Here is a 27,866-nt window from a genome sequence, read left to right as displayed (position 1 = left end):
ATCCTGGCGTAATCTGCTCTCTCCAAGGTGGGACCAGATTTTCGTGCCCTGGGGGTTTGGGATGGAGGAGGGTTTACCCAGGATGGGGCCAAGGGCAGCTTAATACCTGAAGCGGTGACTAGATCTGTCCTGGTCCCTGTGGGTAGATGTGCTATAGATGCCAGGCTGAACATCATTAATCATTCTCTGCCTGATGGCTCTCCTCTCCCCTTCCTACCCTTCTACCTGCCTGGAGGGAGTGTGTGGATCCAGCATGCCTCTCTACTGCAGTGTTTCCCAACTCCAGTCCTCGAGTACCCCCCAAGCCCTGGACAAAAACACCTGATTCAACTTGTCAAGGGCTTGATGATTAGTTGACAAGTAGAATCGGTTGTGCTTGTCCAGGGCCACAGAAGAAATATGTACTGTTGGGGTACTCGAGGACCGGAGTTGGGAAACACTGCTCTACTGTATAAACATGTGCGCACACGCACACACACACACACAAACACAAACACAAACACAAACACAAACACACACACAATACTATTTTGTTCATGCCAAGCTATACCCACATAGTTTACCAACCTGTAGATACTTACCTATTAGCTATGCCGCTAAGCTCCACATACAGTACTGTGACATCCTTTAGTCAGTGTTGGAAAAAGTTCCCAATTGTCATACTTGAGTACGTTAATAGAAAATGACTCAAGTAAAAGTGAAAGTCACCCAGTAAAATACTACTTGAGTAAAAGTATTTGGTTTTAAATATACTTGAGTATCAAAAGTAAATGTAATTGCTCAAATATCATTATAAACCTCATCTGCAGCACATGCCTGTCAATCCAGTGGCCAGGGGTGGCACCACCATGCAGGGGGTTATGGAGGAATCACCAGCCAGACCCTGGGAGCGGGAGACCAGATGAGGCCTTAATGACCAAAAACCAAATACAACCTCCCGAGTGGCGCAGTGGTCTAAGGCACTGCATCGCAGTGCTAGCTGTGCCACTAGAGATCCTGGTTCAAATCCGTGACCGGGAGACCCATGGGGCGGCGCACAATTGGCCCAGGGTAGTGGAGGGAATGGCCGGCAGAGATGTAGCTCAGTTGGTAGAGCACGGTGTTTGCAATACCAGGGTTGTGGGTTTGATTCCCACGGGGGGCCAGTATGAAAAATAAAAAAATAATGTATGCACTAACTGTAAGTTGCTCTGGATAAGAGCGTCTGCTAAATGACTAAAATGTAAATATACTTAAGTATCTAAAGGTAAAGTATAAATCATTTCAAATTCCTTATATTAAGCAAACCAGATGGCACAATTTTCTTGTTTTTTATTTATTTAACGATAGCCAGGGGCACACTCCAACACTCAGACATAATTTACAAACAAAGCATTTGTGTTTAGTGATTCCGCCAGATCAGAGGCAGTAGGGATGACCAGGGATGTTCTCTTGATAAGTGCATGAATTGGACCATTTTCCTGTCCTGTTAAGCATTCAAAATGTAAGAGTACTTTTTGGTGTCAGGGAAAATGTATGGAGTAAAAAGTACATTATTTTATTCAGGAGTAGTAAAAGTAAAAGTTGTCAAAAATATAAATAGTATAGTACAGATACCCCCCAAAACAACTTAAGTAGTACTTTAAAGTGTTTTTACTGAAGTACTTTACACCACTGCCTTTAGTGCCACACACTACAGGGATCAACCATCACAGATACATCACAAGAAGATCTGGATACATTCTAATCAAATCATGTTTCAATCTTGCCCTCTCTCATATTCTTTGTGAGGGCTTTTGTGTTGAGCAACTTAGTGACATTGGGATGCAATCTGTCCTGACGTCTGGAGGAGAGGGCTCATTTTTCTTTGTGTCAGACGGTGTCCTTCCTGATGAATTCACAGGCCTCACCAGAGTGGATTGGCTTGCAGCGCAGCTACAGGCAGGTGATTGATGACAGGGAGAAAGGTCCTCAGCTTTTCTCTGATTTCCCCAGATCTGACGTTCTGACAGCCCCAATCGCCAGGCAGACATCTGAATCGGGCCTCTGCCCCACGTCCATTCCATCTCAGACTTAAAGCACTGTTACAGACATAATATAATTAACAGTGGTGGAATTTGACTTGACTCACTGTGATACAGTGAAAGGCTAAACAGTTGGACAATTTCTATGAAATATTCTAAATATTAAAAAAACACAGTTAATTTATTTTCTCATAGAGATGTAGCCTAATTATACATATTTTTTTACCATTAGTACACTGCTTATAGACTCAATACTGAATGAGTTCTCAGAACAACTTCTCAGCAGCATTACGAGAAAATGCTGTTAGCTTAAGTTCACAGGCTTAGCTTGATGGCACTGCATCAGCCGTTTGGGTGGGGCATTGCCTCTTCAATTAGCAGCTCATCCACAGTCCCTCCCCCATTCGCCCTCTCAGTGGGAGGAGCTCATTCTAAAGCCTCTGTCTGCCTGGTGGGTCTGTGTGTGGCTGCTCCTCTCTTTTCCTCTCTTCTCCTCTCCTCTTTCCCCTCTCTTCTCCTCTCTTGCCCTCACCTTTCCTCACCCTCCTCTCCTTTCTTCTCCTCTCCTCTCCTCTCCTCTCCTCTCCTCTCCTCTCCTCTCCTCTCCTCTCCTCTCCTCTCCTCCCCTCCTCTCCTCTCCTCTCCTCTCCTCTCCTCTCCTCTCCTCTCCTCCTCCCTCTCCTCTCCCTCTCCTCTCTCCCTCTCCTCCCTCCCTCTCCTCTCTCCTCTCCTCTCCCCCCTCCCTCTCCTCTCTTCTCCTCTCCTCTCCTCACCTCCCCTCTCCTCTCCTCACCTCCCCTCTCCTCTCACAGGGTGCAGCTTGCTGCTGAGGCAGCACATGCCTGTCAATCCAGTGGCCAGGGGTGGCACCACCATGCAGGAGGTTATGGAGGAATCACCAGCCAGACCCTGGGAGGGGGAGACCAGATGAGGCCTTAATGACTAAATTACAGTCCTAACTTTTTGAGGCGTGATTAGGTTTTCTGCGCCATGCTGTCTGTGCCAGTCCTACACGTCTGTTCAGACAGTCCACTCCTCCCCTTTCCTCGCTTCGTCCCATGGCAGCCTGCCTGGCGCTTGGCAATTATCTCCCACCCAAAGGGGAGCCTGGAAATATGTTGGCGTGTACCTGGGTGGATTGAAGGGGTGGCTCAGGCTATTTTGCTGATGGATGACTTCTTGGACACCTGTCTCAACCAAGAGAGGAGCAGGTGAGGGCCACGCAGACACTAAATTGATTTATTTTGGATTCAAGCCTTTTTTTCTGGCAGCCATTTACTTTCTTCTAAGCTGCAGCTGCTATTCTTAAACGATTTTTCTCTGTCAGTCTGGAGATGATGGGCTTGGTCACCGCTGGTTCTGGATGATTCAGAAACACCAGAGAAATGGCCTTGATAAAAGAGACCATACAAACAGTGGAGGAGGTATGAAGGTGATCAAGATAAGTTTTAACTGGTAGGCCTATTTATACACACATGCACATGTATTGGCACACATGACAGGTTGTTGACTGAATCTTCTGTGATCTCCAAATACGCACACATTCACACACTAAAAACATACCCTGCCAGATTGACCCACAGCCCAAACAGAACAGTGTGTGTATAGCAGTATGGCTCTTTCTCTCTGCCACTGGAGTTGTTCCAGCAGATCCCCAACACCCAGCCAGTGTGGAATCATTCATGCAGCCGCTGACACATCCATTTATTCATCTCAAAATTCTGGGACAGCCAAGCTAAACATTTGTCACATAGTTAGCTTCTTTTGACAGGCACAGGAGGCAGAGGGTCCTGTTTCCTGGGCCCCAGACCCAAGGCCCAACGAGCGGCGAGCAGCAAACAGCACGTTATTAAATCACAGACCTGGAGCTGGACGAGGGATAGCAGCCAAGCACAGACACATTACCGTGGCAACGTTCCCAGCATCCTGCCCATCAGAGCCCAATAAAATATTATATTACATTATTCTCCAATTTCTGCCCCTGTCCGCATCAGGGCCCGGGGGCTGTCTGTGCACTGACAGTGGAGGAATGTTTCCTCTACAGCCATCTGTCCTGATGGGCAGACAGGAACAGGAGGGGAGCAGAGGGGCAGGTCCCAGGGCTCTGGAGGGGCTCCTCTCTAGCCAGCAGCTACACAGCTATACACAGCCATGGAAAGAGAAAGGAGAGAGAGAGAGAGAGAGAGAGAGAGAGAGAGAGAGACAGACTGAGAAGCCATACACACACTGACTGGAAGAAAGGTCAGATATATACAATATTATCCACAAATAGAGATGTTATAGATAAACAGGGACTGTAACAAGTTGCAAAATAAATGTAAACTCATATACACAGATGTGTGTGTATGTGTTTGAATGTGGAAAGAATGAATTAGTGAGACATACTCCAGTGAGTTTTTGGGAGAATTTCTACCTATAATGAGTTTAGTATGAGTCAGACTGTCTGAGTCAGCAGATTCCCACTGGAACATAAGAGATCAACCCCTTAAACCTTCAGGAACTACACACAGTGGAAGATATATGGTGATAGAGAGAGAGGGGGAAGACAGAGAGAGAGAGAGAGAGAGAGAGAGACAGAAAACAAGAAAGAGGGAGTGAACTGCGAGAAAATGGAAGAAAGTAGTCTATGAGAGAAGAAATAGTGACAGATATTCACTTAAGATGTGTAATAAAAAGTGAAGACCCCCTCCCTCGCTCCTCCTCAATTATCCCGGCATCTGCTGTTCTGTTGCAGCCTCATACTGTTGCGCTCCGAGAGGGGCTGACTGAACACTCTAATCTTCCTTATATCCACATACTAGAGGCACATCCTCAGGCTTTCCTCATGTCAACACTCATTACAGATTAACTGGGCTTGGTCTCTATTATTTGGAAAAACTGCAGGATATTTTATGATATGATAACTCAACATTTTCCCCTCTTTTCACTATCCGATCAGTCTTTCCACTGCCTCCAATTCAGATGTTGCAGTCCGTGGCAGTGGATTGCAGGCATACGGTGGGGACTCTGTGGAATGGGAGATTGACTTACTGCTGATGGGACATGGAGAAGGCAGAGAGTGAGGTCAGGTCAGGTAGTGAGGAGAAAGGAGGACAAGAGACAGAGAGGGAAAGAGGGAAAGAGAGAAAGGGGGAGGGTGAGGCCATGTAAGGAGAGGGTGAAGGAGGTGATAAGGTTGAGAGAGGAGGAGGATAGAGATGTTACTGAAGATAGAGGGGATCTGGACGGGCAGACAGCAATTTATTGGATAGAGTGGGGAGGGGTTGGGGGGTCAGGGGGTGATTGGCGGGACATGTCCCACAGGAGATCGGGGTCAGGGGGTTGTGAGGTGAGGGAAGAGATTGACCTGGGAGAAAGGGGGTCAGGGGGTTGTCAGGTGAGGGAAGATATGGCCTAGGAGAGAGGGGGTCAGGGGGTTGTGAGGTGAGGTGAGGTGAGGTGAGGTAAGATATGGCCTAGGAGAGAGGGGGACAGGGGGTTGTGAGGTGAGGGAAGATATGACCTGGGAGAGAATCAAGAAGAGGAGGAGAAGGTTAGCAGAACGTCTAAGGTTAACGTGTGTCATTACAGAGAGAGGTCATTCCATTGAGAGATGTGTGGGTCAGTAAAGGCTGGCATAGAGGCAATGTTGTGGCAGCCCTTGTCACTTCTATACACGGCAGTGAGACTGAACAGAAAGAGGCAGAGAGGGAAAAGACTGGTAGTGAGAGAGAGGACGATGTCAGTATATATAGGTGGAGGTAAAGGCCCAGGTGTCGTGTCGTGGCAGCACCTCTCACCCTTTAACACGTTGTTACTGAGGTAATGTCAGACCTCAGAGGACACCCTCAGCTGTCCGGGCCGCTCTCGTCAGGCCCAGCGTACGAAGGCAGTCACGTGAGCAGGGCTACTATGTCGCCCTTCATGAATTATGCAGCTTAAACAAAATTACAAGCCCCAAGGGCCACCCTGCCGGCATCCATGGGGGAGAGATGGAGATGGAGAGAGCGAGAGCAAGAGCAAGAGCGTGAAAGAGAGAGAAGAGAGAGAGAGAGAGAGAGAGAGAGAGAGAGAGAGAGAGAGAGAGAGAGAGCGAGAGCGAGAGGGGAGCTCATTGACTCAGCTCTGAGAGAGGGACATCCACAGAGACTGTCTTAGCCTCCCCCTCCCCCTGCCTCTCTGCCCCCTTACACCGCTCCATTTGCTCCCTACATGAGCTGCCAACATCCCCCAGCTCCCAGCAGGAGAGTAGGGGGCATCTCGGAGCACTCTGACAGAACAGCGGGGGTCCAGAGGTGGGGTGCCTGAGGCCACGGCCGACTGAGCAGGGGAGTGGAGGGTGGTGAAAGGGGGATGGGGGCTATTTGGCTACCATGCCCATTAAGAGTGGCCAGCATGTACCTCAAACCAAGGACACATGCTCAGGGCTCTCCTGTAAGCCTGTCCCCAGTGACTGGTGTGTGTGTGTGTTTGTGTGTGTGTGTGCGTGTGCGTGTGTGTGCGTGTGTGTGTGTGTGCGTATAGCGCGTGCATTTTTGTGATGGCAGGGGGAACGTGATAGAATATTCAATCTCAAAGATTCATGGGGAGTCTTGGCTAGAAGGCTCTACTTACATTTTATATGCATTTGGATCATATAATTGTATATTTTCATATAAATTTTTACATTCATGAAAAGTTTAATTTTCCTCGCCATCGATCTGATCATTATCATTACCATAGCAATTGATAAGCGAGTAACTAATTGAGTGGCTAGCATACTTTAGTTCAGTCACCAGAGACCAGATGGTCCACAAATGATTAGCAAAGCATGTAGCTAGACCTGTGCTCAGAACATATGTATGTGTGCTGGGGCATGTAATCAACACATTGTTTGACCTGCTTGCTACGTGGTCCTGTAAGCAGTTGCATTTGCTCTCACTCTGGATACCATTAAGGATTCAGAATACAAAAACTATGATGCGTTTGATATAATACACAGACATGAGCACACACAACCAATGACCACATCATTATGTGAGGGCATTGTTTTAGTAACCATTGTGTCTCTCTTCAAACCCTAACCCTAACCCTAGATTGGTAATACATCACACTTGCAGCTAAAACTCTAATCCTAAAACTCCAGCCCCCACCCTCCCCCAACTTTTAACCCTAACCCAACCTTACCTCAAACCACACCCACCCCTTAACCCCACCTCCCCCTCCCGCCACTAGCCCAAGTGATGCTGGAAGTTCTAGCCACAGGATGGACAAAGCTTTTTTACCCTGGACTTTCCTCAAGGAATACAACTCCTGGGGGAAGCACAGGGAAATGGGATTTCTCCCCTAACCTAGCCCTAGATTGGTAATACCTTGCATGGTTAGGGTTTCAGCTGTAGGTGCAATGTATTACCAATCTAGGGTTAGGGTTAGGCCTGGTGCTGGAGAGTCTCCTCTCCAGCAACAGGCCAAAAGGCTGTCCTGTAATTAAAACCTGAGGAGAGCTAGTCTGGGACAGGGCATTTGTGGAGTCTGCCCATCTGTGATTAGGAAGGACCTGGCTTCATCCATTGACAGGCAGGGCAGGGCAGGGCTCAATGCTCTGGGTCCCTCCTCTCTCTGGGTACTGTGGAGACTCACAGGGACACTGAGAGGGGGAGAGCAGGGCAGAGGGGAAATCAATAGCAGGAGTGCTAGGGGGTAACAACATTATAACCTGAGTTATAGGTCTGACGACTGTTTCTCAGGGAGGTTTTGCTGTAAAATAATAGCCATGTGTTACAACTGGATGAATAGAGCAGTGATGTCATTGTTGCCTCGGGAAACGAATGGGAATTCTCATCTTTGAACCATGATATAAGTATAATACCCTGTTAAAACCATGTATTAGAAACACTACATTCTACTATTTTGTTTTGCAAACATCAAACAATTGTGTTGCTTTCATGTTTAAACCTCAAATAAACGACCTGTCAATCATTTAAGAAGCACTGTTGGCAGGGTTGCCAGGTATCCCTCTGTAGCTCAGTTGGTAGAGCATGGCGCTTGCAACGCCAGGGTTGTGGGTTTGTTTCCCATGGGGGGCCAGTATGAAAATGTATGCACTCACTAACTGTAAGTCGCTCTGGATAAGAGCGTCTGCTAAATTACTAAAATGTAAATGTCTAGTTGAAAATGTCTAACTCAAAACCAGCCAAAAAGTCCAGAAAATTAGCCCAAAAAAAAATTTCCACAGCAAGCGAGGAGTTGCCACATTTATACAGTAAAGAAACCCTTTTTCCATAACGTTATCGAGCCAATTAAGAAAGAATATCGTAATAACTTGTAATGACATTAGAAGCAAAGTTATGTTTTCCTCAAAATAATAGTTATTGCAAGCTATGACATGACGTAATAAAGGAATTTGAATATGTCACAAGAGAAAATATAAATCGCCATTATTAAACACGTCAGATCATTTTCCATTAACGGATTTGACTGCTATGATTAAGCAATAAGGCACAAGGGGGTATGGTATATGGCCAATATACCACGGCTAAGGGCTGTTCTTAAGCATTACGCAATGTGTAATCCCCGGAGTGCCTTGTTGCTATTATAAACTGTTTACCAATGTAATTAGAACAGTACAAATTAATTTTTTGTCATACCCATGGTATATGGTCTGATATACCACAGCTTTCAGCCAATCAACATTCAGGGCTGAAGCAGGTTTATAATTGTAAATAAATCCCTTTTGCGCATGTGCATAACTATAGATAAATCTAACAGGAGAGTTTGAGTGATGAAAGTTGAACAGAGGATCTCAAAACTAATATTAGGCTATTTTCTGGCAATTGTGCTGTTATTATGTGCCAGATGTTAAGACTACAACCTGTTGTAAATGGCCCATTTGTGAGATTGTCATTTCAATAGGCATAGGCTACAGACTAAAATCTGTGTTTATGATTGTAATTCAACTTTGCCATGGTTCGCTAAGATAAAGGCAGGTAGCCTATTTCCCCTGATAGTCCTACATCTCATTTCAGATAGTCGACAGTAGCCTAGGCAAGATGTAGGCAAGATGTAAACTGAACGATTTAGCAGCTTGCTTAGTTCAAATTAACAGACTAATTTATTCAACATGAATAGCTTGCCGATTTCGAGGTAAGAAGTGCTTGTGTTTCCCAATAGCCTGCTGGAATAGGCTACTGAGGATGGGGTCATAATTTCAATCACTGAATTGAATATTAATAATATGTGTATTAACTGAATATGCTTGTCAACAACTGCCAGTGTTTATTTGTTTTAAACCTGTAGCCTAATCTGACTGCTGTTACCATCGATCTAATGCGTTCTAACAACTGATCGGTAATTGCGATAGAGCTTTGATAACTTCCCATTTAATTGACTAAACATGTCCATTCATAATTGCATAATAACACAAGGCTCCAACAACAATAAACTGAAGTTATAGGCTAACCTAGAAATAGCCAAAAAACCCGCAACCCGTGACCAATACATTTTCACCCGCGACATCGTTTTCAAAGTAGCCCAATTTGACTGGAAAACCGCGGACATGGCAACCCTGACTGTTGGTTTGAATTATTTGATGTACTGCCTACCAAGTTATTTAGACCTATGTGATCATGTGAACTGGATGACCTGATTTGGTTAAGCCAACGAGAAGCCTTGTTAATTTTTTGGGCCAATCGTGTGAAGACTGATGTTGCTGTTCGACATGTGAGAAAAAATACACAGACACTGTGGTTGAGCTTACACTTTTACATCCGAAGAGATTACGAATTGCATTTAGAAAAAAGACTGTTGCTTAAAGCTGCAATATGTAACTTTTTGGACGACCCGACCAAATTCACATAGAAATGTGTGTTATAAATCTGTAATTCTCATTGAAAGCAAGTCTAAGAAGCGGTAGATATGTTCTATGCACGCTATTTCTATGGTTCCCGTTCTTAAGTTAAATTTTTGCTTCTTTTACTTTCGTTTTGTGTACACCAGCTGTAAACAATATTTTTGGTTATGGAAAATATATTTCACAGCGGTTTAGATGGTACAATGACTCTCTACACAATGGGTATTCAACTCTTACCCTATGAGGTCCGGAGCCTGCTGGTTTTCTGTTACCTGATATTTAATTGCACACACCCTGTGTCCCAGGTCTAAATCAGTCCCTGATTACAGAGGAACAATGAAAAAACACAGTGGAACTGTTGTGTTATATGTTATACTTGCTTGTTTTGTCACATAAACTGAAATTAGGCAAATTATTAGGCTAACTAACTTTTAGCAACTAGGAAATGGCGGAGCGATTTCTGCATAGTGCATCTTTCATTTTACTTACCTGTAACAAGACTAGAGAAAGTCTAGTTAAACATCTTATCTATCGAATTTACCTGAAATCGCCTGCTGCTGTGGAGAATATAGCTAGCCATCGTTGCAACAAGAGTTACCCACATAAAAATATTATACTATACTATGGTATAAATACTATGGTACTCACTGTGTTTTTTCAGACTTTACTGTAGTATTCACTGTAGCATTTACTGTAATATTTACTGTAGTATTCTGTAGTATTTACAGTTAACTATAGTATAAATACTTTAGTAAAAGAAAACTGTAGTATATGCTATAGTAATTAATGTAGTGTTTTTGCGGATTGTAGTATACTGTAGTATTTACTGTAATGCTTTTGCAGACTCTACTATACTGTAGTATTTACTATAGTGTTTTTGCAGACTGTAGTATACTGTAGCATTTACTGTAGTGTTTTTGCGGATTTTACTGTAGTATTTACTACAGTGTTTTATTATATTTGACATAGAAGTGGAGGCTTTCTCCTTCAGGAAACCTACTGGAGAAATACTAAAAGAGCAAATTTTCCATAAACTGTAGGTAAGTAGGTAGGACAGGGATCTGAACGAATAGTTCAGCGCTTCTGCTCTTTTCTATAACCTGTAGGGAACACAATATATGGTCTATAATTGGCACAAATTGCGATATTGGGGAGGGGAATGGGCAGGTTATATGAAAATTAAATACTGTCGTTTTTACTAAAGTTTAAAAAGTGTAGTATTTTTGCGCACTGTATTGTCTTTGCGGACATTACTGTAGTATTTACTACAGTGTTTTTTTTTGTGGATAATACTGTAGTATTTAGTATAGTATTCTACAGTATACCACAACGTTCTATAGTAAATACTACCATGATTGAGGGATACTACAATGGGTAGGATAGTATTCACTGTTCTGAGCGAGCTAAGGAATTTTTTCGTGACGCCAGACATATTTTCTGTTGCATGCAGGGCATTTTCCGCCATGGATTACAAATAGGCATCAGCCTTTGAATTAGGCTATTGTTTTAGGGACTTCGGTACTGTGAGTTGCATTGGGTTCCCGTTATTTTTGCTGTATCATTCGTCATATTTTCAATGAGCTCCAACGCACGCCAGCTTTAGCTTGCAAGGTTGCTAGATCGAACAGTGTCAGTGACAGAGGTTTTAAAGGTCCAATGCAGCCATTTTTATTATTTCTTGGTAAAAATGAAGTACCTTACTTTGATATTTTCAATTAAAATGTTCAAAAATAAACATAAATAGCTTCATAGCAAAGAGCAATTTCTCGAGCAAGAATTTAGCTAGGACTGTCTGGCAGTGGTCTGAGTGGGGAGGGGTAAACTGAAAACTAGCTGTTATTGGCAGAGAGGTTTGGAACTTTCTTTCTTATTGGTCTATTAACCAATTGCCTGGCAGGCCAAAACTCCATCCCACCAAAACAGGCTGAAATTTCAGGCAGTCTTTCCAAACAGCTCTTACACTAAAAGGGCATTATCATCATTTTCACAATTTCACAGCATTATTCTAACGTCATAGCGTGGAAGTATATATGAAACACAGGAATATGACATTTTTTACTTTAAGAATGCATTCTAATACCCAGGGTTATATTTTATTTCTATACATTCTAATTAATTGTATTGTGTAACTGATTATATTAGTTATTTATTATTATTATATATATATTTTTTATATTTAAACATACAATCTAACTGCAGTGAAGCCGCTCAACATTTACATTACATTCTGTCATCTAACCGTCTTAAGTCAAGAGCGACCCATAGGAGCAACCAGGGTCAAACGCCCCGCACAAGGGCACGTCGACAGATCTCCCACCAAGTCAAAACGGGGACCCGAACCAGCAACCTATCGGCCACCGGCCACCGGCCCAAGCACCCAACCGCCAGGCCACCAACCATCAAAGATCCCCCACAGTTTCCTGAGAGCTGCCCCTCAACCATCCAAAACCACTCCCTCTCCCTGTGCTGATCTATTGGAGTCGTGGTGAGAGGGTTAAGTAAGCAAGTGACATCATTATTCTGCTCTCTATCCAGTACCTTCCTAACGATGAGGCTCTTTGATCTCTTGGAGCAATTAGCTAATGGTGGAGATAAAGATAGGCCAGTCTCCTCCTCTCCTCCTCCTCTCCCTTCATCCACCTCATCTCTTCTTCCTCAACTTCCCCCTCCTTTGCTCCGTGGCGAGGCCAGGCGAGGTGAGGGAGGAAGATGACAGCCTCACTTCCTGTGAACATCCTTATCAGCGTAGCACATATCGATCACATTAACATTACCTCACACTCCAATCAATGGATGGCCCAGCTACTGAGCTGTGCTTAACGTGGAGACAAAGGAATTCACTTTTCATCATCTCATCTAATCTATCATCTCTATCTCTATCTCCTCCTCCCGCTCGCTCGCTCTTTATTTATTTATTCATTTATTTATTTATTTATTTATTTCTCTCTCTCTCTCTCTCTCTCTCTCTCTCTCTCTCTCTCTCTCTCTCTCTCTCTCTCTCTCTCTCTCTCTCGCTCTCTCTCTCTCTCTCTCTCCCTCGCTCTCCCTCTTTCTCTCTCTCTCTCTCTCTCTCTCTCTCTTTCTTGCTCTGTCTCTTCCCTGTCTCGTTATCGCTTTCACACACACACACACACACACATGCACATGCACGCGCGTGCGCACACACACACTATATGTCATCCCCTCTCTCTCTATCCCTCGCTTTCTCCTTCCATTTCCTTCTCCCTCTCCGTTTTTCTGATGGGGACCCAGGTGTTGGCTGAAATGGAGGACATGAAGACAGTGGAGAGAACTATTGAGTAAGCAGCAGGAGTTAAATGGAACAAATAGAATCCCTGTTTTTGTTTCTTATGGGTAACTGAACATCACCAATCCAAATATGTTCTTACATGCACATGCACAGAAACACACACACTGATAAACAACCTTGTAAACCCTACGCTGTAGCTTTGTCCAATGTCTGCAGCAAATATTCTCTGTGATCTTTCAGAATTGATAGTGACCCCCTTTATATCAATTTCTCTCCAACACAAACAGCAGAGCCAGCAGACTGTGGATGGAGTCCCTGCAGAACAGAAGCATTACTGTCAGTCTCTCACCTCTAACTCAGAGCATGCCCAAATCCTTAGAGCAACTTTGGACCAAATGTATTAATATGATTTACATAAAGTTAAACTTCCCGCATGCAGCCAAGGAGGCCATTCTAAAATAAGCAGTGGTGACAGAGCCAATGTGTTATGTGTGTCAGGCCCGGGGCAGGGGGTCTCCCAGGGGAGTGCTGGCCTGGAAATGACACAGACTGCGAGAAGGGCCCAGATGCAGGGGAATCAGTCATCTCATCTGCAGGGGCAAAAAAAGGACAAAGATGCATTACAGGAGCTATGGACACAAACACCTGATATTTCACACATAAGGGTTTAAATGTTATTTTAGAGAGGGATTATTATGCAGGAGAGATGATGCAAGGGCATGTTTTCAACACCAAGAACACTTCATCTTTTCAGAGGTACTGTGGTAGCTATATTATTCACAGCGCTTATTTACAGAAAACACATTATTTATGACATTATTCCATGGACTATATTGAGGATTTCTTACAAACTAAATGTCCTTCCAAGATGTTTGATGTATAACTAGTTAATAACAGGTTTAATATAATAACAAGGGGTCAAAGACTGCGATGATACTGAAATTGCTGAAATATAGTAATATACAGTATTATGATAAAATAAGTGGTCATGTCATAGCCATGTTTACCGCAAGGTCAATATCCTCTCCAACATCTTGACTGCATCATAATCTGCAACTAAACTGACACCTTTTAAGGTGGAATGATTTTTGAGAAACCACAATGGAATCTCTGGAGAGCTGAGGTGATAGAACAGGAGGAACACAATCCAGTGTCAAATGGAACATGAGGTACAGAATAATTATTCCCTCCGGAACCACACAGAATGCCCTGGAACATTCTAACAGGGCTATGGCACGCAACAAGAAACATCAGGACCTGTAAAAAGCAAGAGCTTCACATTTAAGCACAGGCACCACGCCGTAAAGCGAAAGAAAAGCCCTGTGTCAAGGGTATCAACAACACTACAGACCCCATGTCCCCCATGCATGCCTCCACTATTCCCAGCCACAACTGTGAAATGACCAGAATGCCTTCCTCTTAACTGTGAAAAGGTGAAAAAACTCAAACGTCAACACCTAGTTTTAGCTTGAGACCCCAAAGACAACTGTGACCGAGTCAGAAACCCATCAGAGTGAGAGGAGGAAGTAAGGATTCATTTAACCATGTAAGGAACTTTCTAGCCATGCAAATCTGATTGGCCGTTTCTGCCAGGAAATCCATAACCACAGTGCAATATTAATTACTCCTGCAGGATCCATTCTATATTTAATATGCAGGGCGCATGGCAGTCATTACCAGCCTGTGTTTCAGCCCTGGCCTGCATGTCAGCAGTAATCAAATCTAAACGTTAACAACAACACGTTCAGCAATCAATACAGAGGAGGAGAGAGGATGGGGGAATTTACAGCACAATATTAATTCACAGTTTCATGTGTGTTTGTTTCTTAATTTTTATACCATGTCAAAATCCTATTGACACATATCACCCCCCCCCCCCTTTCATATTCCCTGAATATGATTCTCTTTACACAAGCCTACTTAGCCTTTGTTGTAGATATTCTTCAGTCCACACACGTTCAATATATTTTATTTATCCTTTATCAAACATTTCATTATGTGTTGTAATACAAAAAAATTGTCAAACACTAAAATTGTATTATCACTAAATATAAATATGGAATCAGCCCCAGCTCAATCAGCCTCAACTGCAGTGCTTAGTTACTGGGCAACAGTCAGAGGAGAATTTAAACAGCTAACGCTGCCCTGAAACTTCAACAGCGGAGCAACACTGACCTCTAGTGTATAAGAAAATCACAGAACAACTCCGCCTGTTGCGCTCCCACCCGGCAGCTGCTTGAGCTCTCAAATTGCTTTCTTAAATCATTCTGAATGTGAGAGGGGACATAGATCAAGCCGTGGAGGAATACAAAAAAATAACAAAGCACTATGCCAATTACTGGCCGTGGGTCCACATCAGACTTTTAAAAACCTAATCAATCCCTTTCTCCCTACATGCTGTGTGTGTGCGTGTGTGTGTGCGGGTGCATCTATGTGTGTCACCCAGATCGTAGCCCAGAGTTTTACACCACCACTGCACAGGGGGACAGTAGCCTATCTCCTCTGCCTGTGACTTATTCAGAATACTGAGATGTTTAGTGACCTTGGGATAGCTAGAAATCGGAAATGTGCACCCGTCACACAGCTCTCGTCTCTAAAACCAGCCCTCCAGATCAGCCTCTGGAATGGTTCAGTTCAGTTCAGTTTTAGACAGGCAGTGAGGAAGCCACCTGCAGCTGTCAGTGCTCAGAGTGTGTCAGGGGTACTGAGCTATAATAAAAACAGTCAGGGGCAACCCAGGGGTCCTCCCAGGCCTGGACAGGCTCATTAATATAGGGATTTTACTGAACACAAGGATCCACTGGAAAAAACACGCAGGGCAAGGGCTAAAGAATATATATTCTAACTGCCTAGCCACCCATCCTAAGCCTGTAAAGAAGTGACATGTCTGATTGGCACCACGTTCACACAGGCAGGACTGAACAGATGCCATTAATTTCTGCTGGCCAGTGGCCCAAGGATCAGCTGGCCACCCATCTCCAAAAAAACACCAGCCAGTAATGAGTGAAATGAATGCTCAACTCAGTGATATGACAGCAAGAAGCTATACTACATAGTTCTCTCCTTCTCTCCAATTCCCTTTCTCTGTTTCTCCCAACCCCCCCAAGCCCCCCATCTCTCTTTCTCTTTCTCTTTCTCTTTCTCTTTCTCTTTCTCTTTCTCTTTCTCTCTCTCTCTCTCTCTCTCTCTCTCTCTCTCTCTCTCTCTCTCTCTCTCTCTCTCTCTCTCTCTCTCTCTCTCTCTCTCTCTCTCTCTCTCTCTCTCTCTCTCTCTCTCTCTGTCTCTGTCTTTCTCTCTTTGGCAGCGGGCATGTTGGTTGCTGATGCATTCCTATGACATATTGAGGTAATAAAAAGCCCCTCCTCTGGGACGGCCATGCTGGACTAATTAAGCACCTCCTCTGCGACCTTATTGCAGGAGGCAGTTGCCATGAAATCGCAATACATTTGGGCCTTGTGTCAACTAGATCTCTCATCTCCAATTTATAGGGGGGAAAAGTTGCAAGGTCATTATCTCAAAAGCCCCCATTACACAAAATAATCTCCTCAGTATAAATTAGCTGGATTGACCACCAGCACAGAGATACTACTTTGATAGGAGGGGTACAGGTAGACTGTTTGTGTTTGTCAAGCACATGTGAGATGGATGGAGAAAGGCTGTCTGATCACTATGTGCAGTAGGCTATAGTTCCCCAACCAATATAATTAATAAACATGACCAAAGAACACCTTCTTCCCTGCATAAGTGGAAGCAAATAGATTTTTTCTGCCTCAGGCAAGGTAAATAAATGTACAGGTTGCTCTTGAATAAGCAATCCGGGGAGCAGTTTATAGTTATTTCTACTCTCATTATTAACCAGCGATAACATGAAGAACATGAAATCCTAAGCCATATGTCTCATGTTGCTCAAAAACATAATGACTTCCTACTAAAGAACAATATGTTTTCTATATTGTGTGAATGAGTGGGTGTGTGTAGGCTGACACAAGGCAAGCTGGGAGATGAGAGAATCAAAAAGAGCAAAGTAAAGAGTGTGAAACTGAGGCAGCTGGTGCTGTGCCATGTGTGGTCAACCTGGAAGAGTGCAGAGTGTGTATGATGTGTGTGTGCGCTGTGTGCGTGTGTGTGTGCGTGTGTGTGTGTGTGTGTGTGTGTGTGTGTGTGTGTGTGTGTGTGTGTGTGTGTGTGTGTGTGTGGGCGGGGGGTTGAAGGTGTCCTTTGATTTGGCCTGTTGTGCACTGAGGCTCAGTGCGACAGATGACTCAGCACCTGTCATCACGGGACACCACTCATCAGTCATCCACTCCATATGCTGCCCATTCAAACCAGACATGTGAGCAACTTCCTGGCAAAGTGCAACTTCCTGGCAAAGTTCAAGCACCTACTGACCCACTCCACATCTGTTTACAAAGCCTTAATCACATTCAGTGGAGAGATTGAGAGGAAGAAAAGAGAGAGAGGAGAGAGAGAGAGAAAGAAAGAAAGAGCGAAAAAGAGAGAGGGAAAGAGAGATTGAGTGTGAGAGCTTGTGTGCGTACTTGTGTGAGCCTGAGTTTCTGAGAAAGAGATGCATAGGGCATTCTCTTCAAAAAAGCCAGGATTCAAAGAGCAGGGAGTTTCAAAAGGAATCAGCACTGAGGGCAGTTTGGTTTGAACTGTGTTTGTGAAAAGGACTCTGGGTAAGAAATACATTTCTGAAGACCATTAAGTGAGTTTCTGTCAGAGATAGGAGAGGAAAGTAGTATGAGAAATGAGGGGGGAGGAGGAAGGAGGAAGGAGGAAGGCATCGGCACCTCTGCAGAGGGGGTATGGGGGTACAGTACAGGGGATGTACAGAAGGAGCAAAAGTGTGTGCTCACATTGAGGTAGGAAGAGAGAGAAAGAAAGAGAGAGAAGAAGAGAGAAAGGGAAAGAAATAGTGGGACAATAGTGGGACACAGTCAGACACATAGTGGGACAATAGTGAGACAATAGTGGGACACATAGTGGGACACATAATGGGACAATAGTGGGACACATAATGGGACAATAGTGGGACAATAGTGGGACTCATAGTGGGACACATAATGGGACAATAGTGGGACAATAGTGGGACTCAAAGTGGTAGAACATTGGCCTCGGGCTGTGCTACGTGCTGTGACTCCCATCTCCTCTGTCTTCAGGAAGCTGCGTGTGTGTGTATGTGTGTGTGCATGCGTACGTGTGTGGGTGTACGAGGTAGGGGCCAGCATTGGCCCACATTCCCTGCTCACCCTGGTGCTGGAGTGATGGCTACAGCATTACAGTGTCAGTGGCCCTGTGCCCCGCCACGCCAGCTCCTTCACACACACATAATAAACACTCTCCATCATCCGATCAAACTCAGCCGAAACAGACCAATCACAAGTAGCAGCCCAAAGAGAGCAAATTAGTTATAGATGTACGTTAAATTACTTTCACTACCTCCCCTGGTCCATGGATGGGACAGAGAGAGTGACTAATGAAATAGTGTTTTAATACCTCCTCTAGCCGTGAACGCTCTCCCCCCTCTCTCTTTCACTCTATTGCTCACACTCTTTTTCCCACCCTCTATTTCTCCTTCTCTTTTCTACCTCCCCTCCTTTACTGCCCCTCTCCCTCTCTCTCTCTCTCTCTCTCTCTCTCCTTCTCTCTCTCCGTCTATCTCAACGTGGCAGACTGCTGAACAGTGGGAAACTGGTGCTTCTTTTTATTCTACAGAGGGCTGTGCAGAAAAGGCAATGTCAAATGTTGGTGTGAATAGATAATGCATTAAGGATGGTCTACTGGGGGGGGGGGACAACATGGAGAGAGAGGAGGATTGTGCAAAGAAGACCAAAGTGACCCAGGATCCATCACTGCAGGATTCCTAACAGGGGAAGGTGTGAAATAGGTTATGTCCCATGTAGGGACTGGTAAGAGAGAGGAGAGAAGGGGAGGGATTGATTATGGCCACACTCCACAATAAGGGAAAAAGTCAACCCTGCTGTATATACCATCTCTCATACAAAGAATATACAAAACTCACACATATAAAGATAGTACAATAGACCCAACTGTTAAACAACTTAATTTAGGTCAGAATAAAACCCCTTGCGGTAATGTTTAAACTGGTCAATGTTTGTCAACAGGTGTTATTGATTCCCTGTTAATTTATCTGTCTCAGTTGATAGTGTCTACTGTCTTCAATCATAGGAAATGCTGTCCTATGTTCAACTGAAAAAAACTGCCTCTCAAAAGGAATATATTGTGAATATATTTGCTAACTCTAGTGTAAATTGTCACAAAGACAGTTCTGCCCACCCTCCCACTCTGTACTGTAAAGCAATCTAATCTGGCATTTCTTGCATGATGTCAAACCGTACACATATTTTGACATTTAACAAAGCAGTTTATCAAACCTAAGCCGTCTTTGATGAACCTCGCTTTCATATGGTTAATAATACCAATACGCAGAGAACACTCCAATGGGAATCACACATTACCAAACATCCCATCTATAACACATAATAAGACTTGCTGGGCTGCCTAGTGTGGCATTATACAGATCTGGCATTATACTCCAGGGCACAGGGATGTTCTCTCTAAACCAATAACTAGAACATGTCATCTCCACAGAAGGTTTTCCCAGAGTTATGTCAGTGTGCTATGCTTGATCCTACAGCAGTAGCAGATGCAAGGTAAGCATAATGGTAGCCTCTGCTCTGCTTGCACAACATCTATGCCTATCTAATCTGTGAAGCTCAGAGAAACACAACCCATTCAATTTCTACTGCTGATAGATGGTGTTGCTCTTTGAGCCCTGAGGGACTACATCTCTCCATCTCACCACGGGTCTTACTGTGTTCGTTGTGCAAGCCAACTCTAAATTCATCAGATGGGCATTATTTTGTACACAGCATAGACCTCCATTACCAGGTGTCAAGGGTCAAGAAAAACACCCATTAAACTAACAGTATATCCATCATATTACATGTTAGGCTTTTCATCTGCTGTAGAAATTACACTATCTTAACAAAGACTGAGTCTTTAATTTGCCTATTGTATCTTAGTTCTTAACTAGAATTGACATTCTACTGTCATGCCCTGGCTCTGGGGACTCTTTAAGGTTGAGCCAGGGTGTTAGTTTCTATGTTTAGTTTTCTAGGTTTCTGTTCTAGATCGTTTTATTTCTATGTTGGCCAGGGTGGTTCCCAATCAGAGGCAGCTGATTCTCGTTGTCTCTGATTGGGTACCATACTTAGGCAGCCTGTTGGCACTTTTGTATTGTGGGATCTTGATCCGTAAGGTTTGTGTTTAACCCTAGGACTTCACGTATCGTTTATTGTTTTGTTCGTGTGTGTACTCATTAAAAGAATGTACGCATATCACGCTGCGCCTTGGTCCGTTTCTCACGACGATCGTGACAGAAGATCCCACCAAAGAAGAACCAAGCAGCGTGTTCAGGAGCAAACACCGGGAAAGGAACTGGAGAAGTTGGTGATGTCCCAGGTGGGCGTATGGTGGTCCTGGGAGGACATGTTCGCGGGCAAAGGGCCATGGGCAAAAGTTAAAGCCCTGGCGAGAGAGGAGGTACGGCGCCAACCGTGCCGTCGTCGGACAGGTGAGAGGCAACCCCAAGACATTTTTTTTGGGGGGGGCACACGGCATGGACGACGGGGCTGCTGGAGGCAGCTACAGGGCGAGTTTGTGGACTAGGAGAGGAGGCCACCAGGTTACGGGGGCCATTGGTCATGAGGGGGAAGGAGAGTGTAGAGGCACGGCGAGAGGTACTGGGGTGTGTTACCAGTCCGGTCCGGCCCGTTCCTGATCCCCGCACAAGGCCAGTGATGTGTGTTCCCAGTACGGTCCGGCCTGTTCCTGTCCCTCGCACCAAGCCTGTGGTGCGCGTCGCCAGCCCGGTCCGGCCTGTTCCTGTTCCCCGCACCAAGCCTGTGGTGCGCGTCGCCAGCCCGGTCCGGCCTGTTCCTGTCCCTCGCACCAAGCCCATGGTGCGCGTCGCCAGCCTGGTCTGGCCAGTTCCTGCTCCCCGCACCAAGCCAGTGGTGCGCGTCGCCAGCCCGGTCCGGCCTGTTCCTGCTCCCCGCACCAAGCCAGTGGTGCGCGTCGCCAGCCCGGTCCGGCCTGTTCCTGCTCCCCGCACCAAGCCTGTGGTGCGCGTCGCCAGCCCGGCCCGGCCCGTTCCTGCTCCCCGCACCAAGCCCATGGTGCGCGTCGCCAGCCCGGTCCGGCCTGTTCCTGCTCCCCGCACCAAGGCTGTGGTGCGCGTCGCCAGCCCGGTCCGGCCTGTTCCTGTCCCTCGCACCAAGCCTGTGGTGCATGTCGCCAGCCTGGTCCGGCCTGTTCCTGCTCCCCGCATCAAGCCTGTGGTGCGCGTCACCAGCCCGGTCCGGCCTGTTCCTGTCCCTCGCACCAAGCCCATGGTGCGCGTCGCCAGCCTGGTCCGGCCTGTTCCTGCTCCCCGCACCAAGCCAGTGGTGCGCGTCGTCAGCCCGGTCCGGCCCGTTCCCGCTCCCTGCACCAAGCCAGTGGTGCGCGTCGTCAGTCCGGCACGGTCCGTGCCTGTTCCACCTGTGCCTGGTCCGGCACCGGTCAGCTGCTCCACGTCGGAGCCAGAGCAATCCGCTCCACCGGTGTTCAGTCCAGCTCCGGCCAGCAGGGCCAGACCACGAGGGCGAGAGAAAGAGTGGTGGTCACGCCCGGAGCCGGATCCGCCTCCGAGGCGGAATGCCCACCCGGCCCCTCCCCTGTTGGGTTTAGTTGGCGCGGTCGCAGTCCGCGGCTTTTGGGGCGGGGGGTACTGTCATGCCCTGGCTCTGGGGACTCTTTAAGGTTGAGCCAGGGTGTTAGTTTCTATGTTTAGTTTTCTAGGTTTCTGTTCTAGATCGTTGTATTTCTATGTTGGCCAGGGTGGTTCCCAATCAGAGGCAGCTGATTCTCGTTGTCTCTGATTGGGAACCATACTTAGGCAGCCTGTTGGCACTTTTGTATTGTGGGATCTTGATCCGTAAGGTTTGTGTTTAACCCTAGGACTTCACGTATCGTTTATTGTTTTGTTCGTTTGTGTACTCATTAAAAGAATGTACGCATATCACGCTGCGCCTTGGTCCGTTTCTCACGACGATCGTGACATCTACTGTGATCTGCCCACACCATCTGTGGCCATTTTGATCAGAAGAAGAAACTATTGGAAAAAGCAAAACATCATTATACGTTTAAATAATGTTATCTTGAATAGAAAATAACCAAAACAGACAGTTAATTTAGCAAAATTACAGTTAAAATATAAATGTTTCCTTAAAAAAATTGCAGAAGTTCAACCCACACAAGTACTAAAAAGCAGATTTACCATCATTTGATTGTAGTATCATAAAAAAAAATATTTTGACGTAAATATAATTTATGTGGTACAAACGACTGCCATTTAAAGGGAGGGTACACCAACATTTTAAATATACTTAATTTTATTGACAAAAAGTTATTTATCCATTGATCCTGAGAGACAACGACCAAAAATATGGCTTAGTTTTATCTATTTACTTACCCTACAGCTAGCATCAGCATTGCTGCTAGTGAAACAATGGGCCTATGGCAGGAGGCTTCAAAAAGCATGCCCAAATCCTCAAGGTCACTTCAAACCAAATGTTATAGGAACCCAAATACCATAACAAGTTGCACATGTAGAATATTGGAGGATATTATAGGAATTCTGGTTTTTATATAAAATTTTCCGTAGAATAACTATTTTTCGGCGAACACACACCAATACGGTCATACCTCATTATAACCAGTTATAACTATATGCGAGTCCATAAGGTGCTCCATCTATGCAGGTGACCTGTCTAGCAGGTCAAGATCACTCCAACAGGTCCTCCTCCACCTTCTGAGTATATGTATAACTTAACAGTATGTCTCCAGAGAAATCTGGATTCAAATAAATACTTTTTTAGATTTGCCCTAGAATAACTACTTTTTGGAGAAAACACACCTATACATCTCCCTGCGTACATTCAGAGTGTATCTAAGTTCTGTATAGCAGTTCTATCAAGTATTTATACCATTGCCAGATGTTGTATACCATTAGCAGATTTATATATGCACAAAAATAAGGTAATTTTGGTTTTGTACACAGTCACAGTCAGCAGATGATCTGTCTAGCTGGTCAAAATCACTGATACAGGTCCCCCTCCACCCTCTGGTGGTATGGATAACTTGTTATTATGTCTCCAGAGAAACATACACTACCAGTCAAAAGTTTGGACACCTATTCATTCAAGGGTTTTTCTTAATTTTTACTATGTTCTACATTGTATAATAATAGTGAAGACATCAACACTATGAAATAACACATATGGAATGATGTAGTAACCAATAAAGTGTTAAACAAATCAAAATATATTTTATATTTGAGATTCTTCAAATAGCCATCCTTTGCTTTGATGACAGCTTTGCACACTCTTGGCATTCTCTCAACCAGCTTCATGAGGTAGTCACCTGGAATGCATTTCAATTAACAGGTGTGCCTTCTTAAAATGTAATTTGTGGAATTGATTTCCATCTTAATGCGTTTGAGCCATTCAAATGTGGTGTGACAAGGTAGGGGGGTATACAGAAGATAGCCCTATTTGGTAAAAGACCAAGTCCATATTATGGCAAGAACAGCTCAAATAAGCAAAGAGAAACGACAGTCCATCATTACTTTAAGATATGAAGGGCAGTCAATACGGAACATTTCAAGAACTTTGAACGTTTCTTCAAATGCAGTTGCAAAAACCATCAAGCGCTATGATGAAACTGGCTCTCTTGAGGACCGCCACAGGAATGGAAGACTCAGAGTTACCTCTGCTGCAGAGGATAAGTTCATTAGAGTTACCAGCCTCATAAATTGCAGCCCAAATAAATGCTTCACAGAGTTCAAGTCACAGACACATCTCAACATCAACTGTTCAGAGGGTACTGTGTGAATCAGACCTTCATGGTCGAATTGCTGCAAAGGACTAAAGGACACCAATAAGAAGAAGATACCTGCTTGGGCCAAGAAACACGAGCAATGGACATTAAACCGGTGGAAATGTGTCCTTTGGTCTGGAGTCCAAATTGAGATTTTTGGTTCAAACTGCTGTGTCTTTGTGAGATGCGGTGTTGGTGAATGGATGATCTCCGCATGTATAGTTTCCACTGTAAAGCATGGAGGAGAAGGTGTTATGGTGTGGGGGTGCTTTGCTGGTGACACTGTCTGTGATTTATTTAGGATTCAAGGCACACTTAACCAGCATGGCTACCACAGCATTCTGCAGCGATAAGCCATCCCATCTGGTTTGGGCTTAGTGGGAATATCATTTGTTTTTCAACAGGACAATGACCCAATACACCTCCAGGCTGTGTAAGGGCTATTTTACCAAGAAGGAGAGTGATGAAGTGCCGCATCAGATGACCTGGCCTCCACAATCTCCCGACCTCAACCCAATTGAGATGGTTTGGGATGGGTCGGACGGCATAGTGAAGGAAAAGCAGCCAACAAGTGCTCAGCATATGTGGGAACTCCTTCAAGACTGTTGGAAAAGCATTCCAGGTGAAGCTGGTTGAGAGAATGCCAAGAGTGTGCAAAGATGTCATCAAGGCAAAGGGTGGCTATTTGAAGAATCTCAAATATAAAATATATTTTGATTTGTTTAACACTTTTTTGGTTACTACATGATCCCATGTACAGTGGGGAAAAAAGTATTTAGTCAGCCACCAATTGTGCAAGTTCTCCCACTTAAAAAGATGAGAGAGGCCTGTAATTTTCATCATAGGTACACGTCAACTATGACAGACAAAATGAGAATTTTTTTTCCAGAAAATCACATTGTATGATTTTTTATGAATTTATTTGCAAATTATGGTGGAAAATAAGTATTTGGTCAATAACAAAAGTTTCTCAATACTTTGTTATATACCCTTTGTTGGCAATGACACAGGTCAAACGTTTTCTGTAAGTCTTCACAAGGTTTTCACACACTGTTGCTGGTATTTTGGCCCATTCCTCCATGCAGATCTCCTCTAGAGCAGTGATGTTTTGGGGCTGTCGCTGGGCAACACTGACTTTCAACTCCCTCCAAAGATTTTCTATGGGGTTGAGATCTGGACTGGCTAGGCCACTCCAGGACCTTGAAATGCTTCTTACGAAGCCACTCCTTCGTTGCCCCGGGCGGTGTGTTTGGGATCATTGTCATGCTGAAAGACCCAGCCATGTTTCATCTTCAATGCCCTTGCTGATGGAAGGAGGTTTTCACTCAAAATCTCATGATACATGGCCCCATTCATTCTTTCCTTTACACGGATCAGTCGTCCTGGTCCCTTTGCAGAAAAACAGCCCCAAAGCATGATGTTTCCACCCCCATGCTTCACAGTAGGTATGGTGTTCTTTGGATGCAACTCAGCATTCTTTGTCCTCCAAACACGACGAGTTGAGTTTTTACCAAAAAGTTCTATTTTGGTTTCATCTGACCATATGACATTCTCCCAATCCTCTTCTGGATCATCCAAATGCACTCTAGCAAACTTCAGACGGGCCTGGACATGTACTGGCTTAAGCAGGGGGACACGTCTGGCACTGCAGGATTTGAGTCCCTGGCGGCGTAGTGTGTTACTGATGGTAGGCTTTGTTACTTTGGTCCCAGCTCTCTGCAGGTCATTCACTAGGTCCCCCCGTGTGGTTCTGGGATTTTTGCTCACCGTTCTTGTGATCATTTTGACCCCACGGGGTGAGATCTTGCGTGGAGCCCCAGATCGAGGGAGATTATCAGTGGTCTTGTATGTCTTCCATTTCCTAATAATTGCTCCCACAGTTGATTTCTTCAAACCAAGCTGCTTACCTATTGCAGATTCAGTCTTCCCAGCCTGGTGCAGGTCTACAATTTTGTTTCTGGTGTCCTTTGACAGCTCTTTGGTCTTGGCCATAGTGGAGTTTGGAGTGTGACTGTTTGAGGTTGTGGACAGGTGTCTTTTATACTGATAACAAGTTCAAACAGGTGCCATTAATACAGGTAACGAGTGGAGGACAGAGGAGCCTCTTAAAGAAGAAGTTACAGGTCTGTGAGAGCCAGAAATCTTGCTTGTTTGTTGGTGACCAAATACTTATTTTCCACCATAATTTGCTAATAAATTCATTAAAAATCCTACAATGTGATTTTCTGGATTTTTCTTTCTCAATTTGTCTGTCATAGTTGACGTGTACCTATGATGAAAATTACAGGCCTCTCTCATCTTTTTAAGTGGGAGAACTTGCACAATTGGTGGCTGACTAAATACTTTTTTTCCCCACTGTAGCTCAGCTGGTAGAGCACGGCGCTTGTAACGCCAGGGTAGTGGGTTCGAACCCCGGGACCACCCATACACAAAAATGTAGGCACGCATGACTGTAAGTCGCTTTGGATAAAAGCGTCTGCTAAATGGCATATTATTTATTATTTATTTATTATAGTTTTGTTGTCTTCACTGTTATTCTACAATGTAAAAAAATAGTAAAAATAAAGAAAAACCCTTGAATGATTAGGTGTGTCCAAACTTTTGACTGGTAGTGTATATTCAAATAAAGGTTGAGGTCATAATGACCCCAAAGAACATAATTGTTTTAAAAGTCCATATTGATACAGAAACACTTAATAATTATTTATATTTGTTAAGAACAAGGTGATTGACTAAGTCCTGAGAATTTTGAAGAATAGAATAAACCACCTTTGGGCTATGATAAAATGTTTGCCTCTGGGGTTAAGATGACCCCAGTCAGTACTATGAGGGTTAAGAAATCTAAGCCGTCTCTGATGAACCTCGCTTTCATACGCAGAGAACACTCCAATGGGAATCACACATTACCAAACATCCCATCTATAACACATAATAAGACTTGCTGGGCTGCCTAGTGTGGCATTATACAGGTCTGGCATTATACTCCAGGGCACAGGGATGTTCTCTCTAAACCAATAACTAGAACATGTCATCTCCACAGAAGGTTTTCCCAGAGTTATGTCAGTGTGCTATGCTTGATCCTACAGCAGTAGCAGATGCAAGGTAAGCATACTGGTAGCCTCTGCTCTGCTTGCACAACATCTATGCCTATCTAATCTGTGAAGCTCAGAGAAACACAACCCATTCAATTTCTACTGCTGATAGATGGTGTTGCTCTTTGAGCCCTGAGGGACTACATCTCTCCATCTCACCACGGGTCTTACTGTGTTCGTTGTGCAAGCCAACTCTAAATTCATACACAGTATAGACCTGCATTACCAAGGTCAAGAAAAACACCCATTAAACTAACAGTATATCCATCTTATTATGTTAGGCTTTTAATCTGATGTAAAATTGACACTATCTTAACAAAAACGGAGTCTTTAATTTGCCTATTGTATCTTAGTTCTTAACTAGAAATGACATATTCATGTGATCTGCCAATCAGTGTCTTATATCCTAATTTCATAAGAGAAGCATGTACATTTCTGCAAAATAACTTGTCAATGTCTTACCACATCTCAACTCCACAAAAATACAGCATACTTAAGCAATAATGCCCAACGAGGTAAATGGCCAATATACCACGGCTAAGGGCTGTTCTTGTCACGACGGAATGCAGAGTGCCTGGATACAGCCATTAGCCGTGGTATATTGGCCATATATCCTTATTGCTATTATAAACTGGTTACCAACATAATTAGAACAGTAAAAAGTATTTTTTTTGTCATACCCGTGATATACCACGACTTTCAGCCAATCAGCATTCAGGGCTCAAACCACCCAGTTTATAATATAAAATACATTGCTCCCTCTCAAT

At 44.4% G+C, this 27,866-nt stretch overlaps 1 non-coding gene across 1 annotated transcript; it reads right to left on the bottom strand.

The window, feature by feature from the left end:
- Window positions 1-10,783: 10,783 nt before the first annotated feature.
- Window positions 10,784-10,838, bottom strand: LOC121576085. The gene has a single exon (XR_006002437.1). It is a non-coding gene; the product is annotated as a U7 small nuclear RNA (small nuclear RNA).
- Window positions 10,839-27,866: the final 17,028 nt, after the last annotated feature.

Source organism: Coregonus clupeaformis, chromosome 10, assembly GCF_020615455.1.
Source record: "Coregonus clupeaformis isolate EN_2021a chromosome 10, ASM2061545v1, whole genome shotgun sequence".
Taxonomy (NCBI): domain Eukaryota; kingdom Metazoa; phylum Chordata; class Actinopteri; order Salmoniformes; family Salmonidae; genus Coregonus; species Coregonus clupeaformis.
The sequence above is the reverse complement of the archived record's forward strand: the minus strand, read 5'-3'. Positions and strand labels throughout refer to the sequence as shown.